Raw genomic sequence first — 9416 nt, 5'->3', positions numbered from 1 at the left:
TTTTAAAGATTTATTTATTTATTTGAGAGAGCGAGAATGAGAGAGAGAGAGAGAGTACATGAGAGGGGGGAGGGTTAGAGGGAGAAGCAGGCTCCTCGCCGAGCAGGGAGCCCGATGCGGGACTCGATCCAGGGACTCCAGGATCATGACCTGAGCCGAAGGCAGTCGCTTAACCAACTGAGCCACCCAGGCGCCCCTCGAGTTAATTTTTTAATGGATGGGAAACTTCAGTTGACGTTTATTAATTTATTATTTATTTATTTATTATCTGAGGGATGTCCAGTTGCTTTAGCACCACTTGTAGAAAAGGCTATCTCTCCTCTGTGTAATTACTTTTGCACGTTTATCAAAAGTCAGTTGGGCATATTTGAGTGGGTCTATTTCTAGGCTCTTTATTCTATTCCATTGATCTGTGTGTCTTTTCCTCTGTCAATAGAACAGTTTTGATTACTATAACCAGTTTGTAAAGTAAGTCTTCAAACTGGGTACGTTGATTCTCCCCACTTTATTCTTCCCTTTCAAAACTGTTTTAGCTATTGTAGTTCCTTTGCCTTTCCATATAGATTATGGGACAATCTTGTATATATCTATATATTGTCTATATCTTGCATTAAACATGTATGTATGTTTGGAGAGAATTGACAACAATGTTGTGTTGTGTCTTCCAATCCATGAACAAGGTATGTCTCTCCATTTACCTAGCTCTTCTGTAATTTGTTTCATCAGCATTGTATAAATTTCATCCTGTACATGTTCTATTAGGTATATTCCTAAGTATTCCATTTTTTGAGTGATTATAAATGATACTGTATTTTTAATTTTGGTGTTCACATGTTCATTGCTAGTACATAGGAAAAATAGATTTCTTTTTTTTTTTAAGATTTTATTTATTTATTTGACAGAGAAAGACACAGCAAGAGAGGGAACACAAGCAGGGGGAGTGGAAGAGGGAGAAGCAGGCTTCCCACGGAGCAGGGAGCCTGATGTGGGGCTCGATCCCAGGACCCTGGGATCATGACCTGAGCCGAAGGCAGATGCTTAACAACTGAGCCACCCAGGCACCCTGGAAAAATAGATTTCTGTATATTTATCTTGTATCCTGAGATACTGCTGAACTCACTTATTAGTGCTAGGAGTTTTTTGCAGAATCCTTGGAATTTTCTATGTAGAAAATTAGGTCATCTGTGAATAGGGATGGTATTATTTCTTCCTTTCCAGTCTGTAATGCTCTTTATTTCCTTTTCTTGCTTTAATATACTGGCTAGATCTTCCAGTACAATGCTGAGTAAGAATGGTGAGGGCAGACCTTGCCTTGTTTCCAATCTTAGGGGGAACGCATTCAGTCTTGTACCATTAAGTCTAAGGCTAGCTGTAGGGTTTTTGTAGATGCTCTTCATCAAGTTGAGGAAATCCCTTTCTATTCCTCCCTTCTTAGAGTTCTTTATCATGAATGGGGTTGAATTTTGTTGAATGCTTTTTCTGCATCAGTTGATACGATCGTATTATTTTTCTTCATTAGCTCATTAATAAGTGCACCAATTGATTTTGAAATATTGAACTGGATTTCATTTCTGGAATAAACCCCATATGTATAAATCCCATGTGTCATGGTGTATAATTCTTTTTACACATTGCTAAATTCTACTTGCTAGCATTTTGTTAAGGATGTTTGTATCTAAATTCATGAAGGATATTTGGTGTGTAATTTTTTTGTTTCTTTTCTTAATTGTCCTTTCTTTATCTTATTTTGGTATCAGTATAATACTAACTTCATAAAAGTGAATTTGGGAAGTGTTCCTCCTATTTTCTGGAAGAGACTGTATAGAATTAATGTTAATTCTTCTTTAAACAATTGGTAGTATTTTTCAGTAAAACCATCTGGGCCTGGAGATTTCTTTCTTTCTTTTTTTTTTTAGGAATTTTTAAATAATGAATTCGATTTTCTTAATAGTTGTAGGGCTGTTCAAATGATCTCTTTCATATTGAGTGATTTGTGATTAGTATGTGTTTTTGGAGAAGATGGCCCATTTCATCTAATGTGCCAAATTTATGTGTGTACAGTTGCTCATAGATTTCCCTTATCAGCCCTTAAAAGCAGGATCTGGAGTGATGGTCTCTATTATATTCCAGGTGTTGGCAACTTGTATATTCTTTCTGTAATTCGTCAGTCTTGCTGGGTTTGTCGGTTTTATCTTCTCAAAGAACCAACTCTTTGTTTTGTAGATTGTCTCCACTTCTATTTTTTTTCTTCTTTCTTCTGTCTTCTGATTTCCGCTCTTTATTATTTCCTTACTTCTGCTTTCTTTGGGTTTTTCACTTCCTCTTATAGAATCTTGAGGTGGAATCCTAAATTATTGACTTGAGGATTTTCCTCTTTGCTAACATATGCATTTAGTGCTATAAATTTCCCTCTTGGCACTGCTTTAGCTGTGTCCCACACATTTTGATATGTTGTATTTTTATTTTAATTCAGCTCAATGTATTTTTTTTACTTTTCTTGAGACATCCTCTTTGACCCATGGAATATTTAGAAGCATGTGGTTTCCTTTCCAAGTGTCAGGAGATTTTCCTGTTAGCTTTTTGACATTTATTTCTAGTTGGCTTCCATTGTGATTAGAGAACACACTGTATGGTTTCAGTTCTTTTCATATTTTTGAGATCTGTGTTATGACCCAGGATATGGTCTGTCTTAGTGTATGTTTCCTGGCAGTTAAAAGAATATGTGTCCTGCTATTTGTTGGGTAGGGTGTTCTATAAATGTTGTTTAGATCCTGTTGGTCAATGGTGTTGTTGAGTTCTGTATCTTTGTTGATATTCTTTTTTTTTTAAGATTTTATTTATTTATTTGACAGAGAGAGACAGCGAGAGAGGGAACACAAGCAGGGGGAGTGGGAGAGGGAGAAGCAGGCTTCCTGCTGAGCAGAGAGCCCGATGAGGGGGATCCCAGCCTGATCCTGGGATCATGACCTGAGCCAAAGGCAGACACTTAATGACTGAGCCACCCAGGTGCCCATCTTTGTTGATATTCTGTCTGGATGTTCTATCAATCATCAAGAGAGGCATGTTGAAGTCCCCAAGTATAAATGTAGATTTATCTATTTCTTCTCTCAATCCTACCCATTTTTCTTTCACATATTTTGCAGCTCTGTTATTTGATGCACATTCAGAACTGGTGTGCCTTGTTGGTGAATCTATCCTTTTATCATCATATAATCTCTCTCTATCTCCAGTAATTTGCTTTGCTCTGAAATCCACTTCATCTGATACAGCCACCTGCTTTCCTTTGATTAATATTTATATGATCTTTCTTTACCCTTTTGATTCTAACCTGCCTATGTCAGTGTAAGTGAGTTTCTTGTGGATAGTATATAGTTGGGTCATTTAAAAAATCCACTCTGCTGGGGCACCTGGATGGCTCACTCAGTTGGGTTTCTGACTCTTGGTTTCAGCTGGGATCGTGGTCTTGGGATGGTGAGATTGAGCCCTGCTTTGGGCTCTATGCTTAGCATGGAGTCTGCTTGGGATTCTTTCCCCCTCCTGTTCTTGCCCCTGTTCCTCCCCCCACTTCCTCTCTCTTTCTCTCTCTCAAATAAATAAATAAAATCTTTTTAAAAATCCGCTATGCTAACTCCTGTCTTTTAATTGCCAATTTCTGTCTGTTAGTTGTCTTCACATGGGAAATGACCATTTACATTTAATTTAATGATTTACATGTTAGGGCTTAAGTCTCCCTTTTGTTTTTTGTTTTATGTTTGTTTTATTTTTTTTTATTTCTCTGTGTTTTTCCCCTGTCGTCCTGTGAGTTATTTGAATATTTTTTAGAGTTACATTTTCATTTGTCTATCATGTTTTTAAATATATTGTTTTGTATAACTGTTTTAGCTGTTGCTTTAGGTAATGCATTATATATACAAAGCTTATGACAGTCTACTGGTGTCATTTCACCAATCAGAGTGAAGTGTAGAAATTGTACCTCCCTTCAGATTCTTTTACTCTCCCCCATTTATAGTTGCCCAAAATATTTCCTCTACATGTATTTGGAACCACAACAACCAGTTTTTGTATTAATGTCAAACATAATTTAGAAAACTCAAGAAGAGAAGGACAACTCATTGTATTTTCCCATCCTATCACTTGCATTTCTGATGTACCAAGGTTTCCTCATTGTATTGTTTCCTTTCTGTTTAGAAAGCTTCCTTTAGCAATTATTTTAGGACAGGGCGACTGACAAAAATTCCTTAGTTTCCTTTTCGTTTCAAGGATTACTTTCCCTGTGTATAGAATTCTGAATTTTTCCTTTTGGCCCTTGTTAAATATGGTGCCACATTCTTCTGGCCTTTGTGACTTCTGATGAGGAGTCTACTGTGATTGGAATGGTTTCCCCTACAGGTAGAGTGTCCTTTTCCTCCTGCTGCTTTCAAGAATTTTTTCTTTGTCTTTGGCTTCCAGAATTCTGACTATGATGTGTCTTGGTGTGCGTTTCTTTAAATTTATCATATTTGGAATTTGCTCACCTTCTTGAAGTCATAGTTTATGTTTCTTGCCAAATTTGGGAAGTTTTCAGTTATCATTTCAGGCCCACCCCCTTTCTCTACCCATTCTAGGACTCTGACGTAACAATATTTGATCCTTTGATATAATCCCACGGGTCACTGGGGCTCTGTTCATTGCCCCCCACCAAGTCTCTTCTCCCTCAGTTGTTCAAATCAGATGATTTCTATTCTGTTTTCCAGTTCACAGATTCTTTCCTTTGTCTATCTCCTATTTCTTTGCTGAGACTTTCTATTTTTTCATTTGCTTTGAGCATATTCATAATTGTTTGCTGAAGTATTTTTATCATGGGTGCTTTGTAATCTTCGCCATCTTTGCCATCACCTCTGCTTTTCACTCTGTTTGGGACCTTTCTGGTTCTTGGCATGATGAGTGATTTTCAGCTGAAACCTGGACATTCTCATATTACCTATGCAATTCTGGATCTTATTTAAACCTTCTGTTTCAGGTGGCTTTCTCACACCATTCTGGCAGGGGAAGTGGGGGCCCTGCCTCATTATTGCCAGGTGGAGACAGAAGTCCTGGTTTTCCACTCAGCCTTCATTGACACCCAAGGTGGATGCTTCCCATTCCCTCTGGGGGGTAGGTAGGAGGTCTGGCTCCCCACTGAGCCTCCACTGAAATCTCCCTGCCTGGGAGGGATAGAGATGTTTTGTTACCTCTTTCCACCTGGAGCCCGGGGTTGAAGGAGGGAGGAGGGTTACCACTGGGCCATGGTGAAGGTCCTGACTCTACTTGGCCTCCTCTGACAAAACCCCCATGGGGAAGAGGGGAAATGCCTTTGCCACTGCTGAGTTGGGGGAGAAGTCAAGACTCCCCATGCGTCTGTACTGACACCACAGGAGAGGGGCCTCATTACCAGCTGGCAGGGATGAAAGTCCTGGCCCCCCACTCAGGCATCTCTGACACCAGCCTAGTTGGGGTGTTTACATTACAGCCTGGTGTGGGTGTGTGAGCAAGGCCATGTTTTTTTCTGTGTGTTTAGCTAAAGTAGGGCAGTTTTTGTCTAAAAGTTTTCTGTCTTGCTGGGCTGCCCTTTCTCGGTCCTTTGGCTAGAGAGAACAGGCTTTTGTTGGGCTTTTGGTCGTCTGTGCCTGCTGGCTTTTCCAGAGGGCAGCTGCCTCAGCTCCAAGTCCAGGATACGTATGGCAAAAGAGAACCCAGGGAACTCACCACCTTGTTGTTTCTTGGGTCTTGAGGCCCTTTGTTGGCCTTCCTGCTTCTCTCCATCTTTCAGAATCTTCTTGTATTTATAGAAATTGTTCAGTTTTTAGTTGTACTTAGTGGGAGGAATAAGGAAAAGTGCATCTACTCCATCCTCCCAGAAGCAGAAAAGTCTCCGTGCTATTTTTGCGACTTCTTGTGAATTTATGATTATTTCAAAACAAAAGGTTAAAAAGAAATTTTAACATGGGCGTCTCACCAATTTTTTCAAGTATCAGAATCTAAGAAAGCTTTTTTACTCTAAAAGAAGAAAACTATCCATCAATTGAAGTCTGTGTGTGACAAATTCCAAAGGACAGCAGCTCAGAGGCAGGAGCAAACATGGGGCTGACTTTGGCAGGAGTGGTTTTACCAAGGCAACGGGACGGTGAACAGCACCGGCAGTGCCCAAGGAGATGGGGCTGGGCAGGCAGCTCAGGACAGACCTGTGCGGTGGCGTCTCTGAAGATTATGAAACACTTTTCAGGGCACCTGGGTGGCTCAGTCGGTTGGGCATCTGCCTTCGGCTCAGGTCACGATCCCAGGCTCCTGGGATTAAGCCCAGCATCAGGTTCCCTGCTCAGTGAAGAGTCTGCTTCTCCCTCCCTCTGCTCTTGTGCTCTCGTTCTCTCTCTCTCTCTCTCTCAAATAAATAACAAAACAAAAATCTTTAAAAAAGTAAAGATTATGAAGCACTTTTCCAATAAAAGGCATCACTACTGCTAGCCCTGTGGGGGTCCTTGAATGCCTGACTTTGGTTCTGTGGTAGGCACCAGCCCAGGAGGCACACAACTGTAGAATGAGAGCTGGAAGGGCCCATGGGTGCCACCTGCCCGACCTTCCTTTACAGCGGGAAGTGAAGTCACAGCCACAGCGAGGTGGATGGAAGCTGGGCCCTAGGGAGGAGGTCTGGCTGCCCAGGAGAGGGGACTGAAGGAGAGGCCCACAGCGGGGGCCCAGCTGGCCAGCCGGACTACAGGCTGGAGGAGATGGGAGCATCTGGAAAACATCATTTGCTTTGACCAATCAGTGTTGAAAAGCCAAACAAAGCCACAGCGAGCACAGCCGGGTTTTTTTTCCCCCATCCAAGGAGAACAGCACATCTGGGTGTTTCATTTGACTTCACAGTTGTTTGCTGCCACGGATTCCCTGGGGACAGCATGAGCCTCTTGCCATCAAAGGACACATTTACACATCTTTAACTCACAGAAAGTGGCCCGATTTCCCCGAAAACAAATTCACACCTGCTTAAGGAAAACCGAAAACTGTGTATTTCCATGTTTCCATTGTTATTCCATTCCTGCATCAATCCCCGGGGTGAGTGCTGGGAACGTGGATAAAAGCAAAACTAAGCCCTAGCCCCAAGCTGTCCGCCATCTTGTGGAAGACATGGAAGGGCATGAGTGCGGGTAGGAAAAAAAGCACCCACCTCTACACGGAGGCCATTTGGCCCTTCCGCATGGCGACCACACCCTCTTCCTAGAAGCAGCCCCTTCCTGGGGGTCCCTTCTGTGACTCCACCCTCCCCTAGGTCTTCTCCTGTCCCACTGGCCACAGCTCCCACCCGTTCTTTCCATGTTGGGTCCTGGATCTCCTCTCTTCTCTCCCCACTCTCTCTCTCCTGAGCCCATTCTTCCTCTCCTGCAGATCCTGTTACCATCTCTTTATCACTCACTCACAAATTCACAGCTCCAGCCAAGCCTTTCCCTCTGAAGCTAAACACACACACCCAACACCACTTCTGGGATGCCCCCGGGATCTCAGGACCCACCATGACTGCAGGGGGTGGACGGTGAACATGGAGAAGCTGCAAAATGTCCCCTGACAGCTGTGTGTGCCTGGAGCAGCAGGGCCCAGAGGAAGCAGGGAAGGAGCTGTTCTTGGAAAGAGATCAAAACCACTGCTGCTCACATAGGTATTGAAAGATGAAGAAGAGGTATTTGCCAGGCAGAGCAGGTGGGGAGGGGCAGTCTGGGGGACGGACGGCCTGTGCAAAGGTCCAGAGGTATGACGGGGTTTTCCGAGTGCCACTGGAGCAGAGTGAGTGTGGGGGCCCCAGGAGCCTTGGCTGGGCTGATGCCCAGAAGGGTGGAGCAGAGTGATGGGGTCAGATTTGCGTTTTTAATAGAAGCTTGGCCCCATGGACCCTGTACTCTCAAACGACAGCCTCAGTGTCCCCATCTGTTAAATGGGGATAATAATAGAACCTACCTCATAGGGTGATGGTACAGATTAAACAAGATAATGTGCCTGGCACATTGTAAGTGCAGAACAATATGGCCTATTTCTTTGTGTCTCTGCTGTTGTCACTTGTCAAGCCCTGAAGCTAAAGGGCAAGTTCTGGAAAATGTGGTTGAGCTCTTGTGATTGATAGCCTCCTTGCTGAGGGAAGTCAGTGCTGCACAGTGTCAAGCTGCTTACTCCACACAGATGCCAGGCCAAGGGGTGCATGGTGGCCCAGATGCCACCCACTGCAAGCTGGCAAGAGACTCCACCCATCCAGGGAGAGGAGCTTCTCCCCAACTTACCAAGCTCTGCTCTGGGAGAGGGACCTGGGGGCTTCTTCTAATTCAGACCTGCCGTCCCAGGGCCCCTGGGAACAGTGAAGGGGACTTCATTGTTCCTTCCATTTGGGGTGAGGGCTGGAAGCCAGGCAGACTTCTCGCTGTGGTGTTGGGGGGGTATGGGAGCTTTGGGAGAGAGGTCTGCCCCCTTGAGCCCCAGGTCAGGGCCCCTTCCCTGGAGGACACTTCCAGGAGTGGTTAGATGCCCCGGGGAATTCCACGTTGAAATAAAGTCCACAGAATTTAGGAAGCATCTATCTCTTGTAGCTGTACCTGAGCGTGTGTTCAACACAGAACCTAGAGTCAAATCAACCTGGATTCAGATCTCAGTGTCCCCACACCCCTGCGGCCGTGGCTTGACCCCCTGGGGCTTGGTTTTGTCATCCCCCCTGGGGATGACAGCTCCCACAACACACAGCAGAGGAGAGCCCCAGGTGACCGAAAGTGCAGATGAGAACTAGCAGAGTGCCTGGCACACAGCAGACGCCCCAGAAACTCGAGCGACACCTCTCCACCCCAGGCGGGGAAAACATGCACCAATTCTTTCCACTGACACCATTAGAAGGTTGTGATTTGGCCAGAGGTTTATTTTAATTAGCGAACAGCAGGAAAAGTTGATGCAGGAATGTGAGCCTTTGACGATTTCCCCAGGTGGTAGGAGAAAATATCAAATGACAAAAACAAACTGACAAACATTCTTGAGGGAAAAAAAGAGAGAGAGTCCTGTTAATGGCATTGCCTAAATATAGCAAAGTGTATTTTTGTAGAAGGCAAAAATGGTGGCCAAGCCATGGAAGAAAGTGCTGCTCCTTCCCAAATTTTCCATCCAGCTTCTTTCTTGAATGGAGGTGGCAGCCACTTCTGGAAGCATCCAGCTGAGCAGCGTCAGCCCCATGAACCTGGGTGCTAAGCGCCAGCCGGCAGAGGGACAGGGCTCGGCAAGTTGCCGTCCCTTCTCATAAAATCCAACATAGCAGCCTGACTGCAAGATCCGTGCCTTCTCACCTCCATGGAGCTTTTCTCAGTCTGCATTTTAAAAAAGGAACCAGTGAACCCAGCTCCACCAAGGGCCTCAGAGGCAGAATTTGGTCAAAGAGC

The sequence above is a fragment of the Leptonychotes weddellii genome, chromosome 5, assembly GCF_054177405.1.
Source record: "Leptonychotes weddellii isolate Sample4059 chromosome 5, ASM5417740v2, whole genome shotgun sequence".
NCBI lineage: Eukaryota > Metazoa > Chordata > Mammalia > Carnivora > Phocidae > Leptonychotes > Leptonychotes weddellii.
Note: the sequence above shows the minus strand (reverse complement) of the source record.